The 2,072-nt window shown below is 27.6% G+C and overlaps 1 long non-coding RNA gene across 1 annotated transcript; it reads left to right on the top strand.

Annotated features, from left to right (window-relative positions):
* Positions 1–279: 279 nt before the first annotated feature.
* LOC126695355 (uncharacterized) lies at positions 280–900 on the top strand. Its single transcript, XR_007646014.1, has 2 exons — positions 280–397; positions 523–900. It is a non-coding gene; the product is annotated as an uncharacterized LOC126695355 (long non-coding RNA).
* The last annotated feature ends 1,172 nt before the right edge of the window (positions 901–2,072 follow it).

The following is a 2,072-nucleotide window of genomic DNA, read 5'->3' as shown; positions in this document are numbered from 1 at the left end:
CTGCCCATGCAACAACATACAACTAGATATTTTAGACTAGCATGACATTGTTGAATATATTGTAAATATCTAGTCTTGTAGATATTTGTCACATAGAATATCTTGTAGATATTATCTTATAGATATTAGATTAGTAGTTTTATACTTAGTTAGTTAGGCCACTTGTATTTTGTATTGGCTGATTGTAGAGCTTGACTTGGTCCTCTGTTTCTATTATATAAAAGGAAAGAGTCAGTTATTTTAATATACGAAATCATTTCACACAGAAGCTCTAGAAGATTCACTTTCTCTCTGCATGCTTTCCTTCACGTCTCTGCATGTTTAATTTCCTCCATTTGTTGATCCTTCTTCGAGCTTGGATTCTTGATTTCAACATTCACCAAATCTATGACATTAGGTGAGCTTCTGTTCTCTCTTTTTAGAGATACTTAGAATATTAATTGATTAGAAAAAAAAAATATTTTGGCTGACAATGAGGTTTTTTTTTTTTTTTTTTTTTAATAAATCTTTTTGATATCATAGATTTCAACATTGGGGCTGAGGTAGAATGAAGTTGTGAAGGGCTAGCACTATGAATTTTTTTCAAGAGCTTATTGATAAGTTGAAGGCGACCTCAAAAGTATTATATCATTATCTTTTGTATTGATTATTGAGAGTAACAATCTTTGAAAAATTAGTTAATTAATTGTTTTTGGTAGTAAATAATAGTGTGAGTTTTGTGTGTTACTTTCAGGGTTGCAGATACGTGATTTGTGCACCATTACCTTAATATTACCTTTTTTATTGTTGTTGATGTTGTATTAGTCATCATATTAAGTTATGAGAGTTTTTATCTTCTCAAAAAGAAAAAAGTTACCACAGTTTTGAGATATTCAAGAAACAAATTTGAGTTTTGTTTTATTTTTATTTTTTGTAACCCTATATTTACAGTATAAAGGATTTGAAGTTTTGAACCCTAGATGTAATGAAAAAAATAGTCTGCATCATATTATTCTTTATATTCACGTTTTCTTTTTATTGGATAGAACTATTCAATAATGATTAATTAAATAAAAATATCAAAGTTGAAGCTTCCTATATTTTGCTCAAAATTCTTATCATGTCTTCCTTCTCCCCACTTATCTTTGTATTAAGTTGTGAAATGGAGATGTAATAAAGTATCAAAACTTGGAAATTAATTGTACACTAGAATAGGACAACTAATCTTGATGTTTGAAACCCAATTGATAAATGGGGATTGAATAAAAATATGATGATGTGTAATTTTTTTTAACATAATATTTTCTTATTAGGCTCTTTGCATGCTCATTGTGCATAATCAGAAATTTTTCTATTTATTTTTTTAAAATATTACTTACCATTCATCTCAATTAGAGATTTGTGTATTTGTTAGTGAGACTTTTGTGTTTTTTAATAATCAAAACATCTAGTAGTGTGATATGATGTATATGTTTGTGTGTGTGTTAATTTTATTTTATATTTGGTACATCAGATCATATCATACTCCTAGATTTTTTAATTATTAAAAAACACATAAATTGCACTAACAAATACATAAGTCTCGAATTGAGATAAATGAAAAGTAATATTTTAAATTAAAAAAAAAAAAAAAGAGGTCTTTAAGTACGCGTGAGAAGGAGCTAGTTTATAATATAACAGAACAAGTATACTTAGAAAAAAAAAAAATCAAACTTTGATAAATTCTATATAATAAGTTTTTTTTTTTTTTGAGAAAGAAATATAATAAGTTGATGAAAAGAAATTTAACAATTTCCTATAAAAAGAAAGAGTTAAAGGTGACACATTTAAATTGGGATTGTGTAGTATCTCTAAAAAATAATGGCACGAGTTAAAATAATAATTTACGTAATTCTAAGATATGATTGAGATACACTAGACAAGGATGTGTAACGACAAGCTCTTATAGACGAGAAATTATTGTGTACTCCCAGAGTACCATAAATGCGTACTCTTTCATTTTACATGAATGGTGAGTCTCACTAATTAAATTCATGGTGAGACCCACCATTCATGTGAGAGGAGGAATTATGCATTTAGGGTACTCCGAGAGT

Source organism: Quercus robur, chromosome 8 (genome assembly GCF_932294415.1).
Source record: "Quercus robur chromosome 8, dhQueRobu3.1, whole genome shotgun sequence".
Lineage (NCBI taxonomy): Eukaryota > Viridiplantae > Streptophyta > Magnoliopsida > Fagales > Fagaceae > Quercus > Quercus robur.
This window is presented reverse-complemented; position numbering and strand designations above follow the sequence as displayed.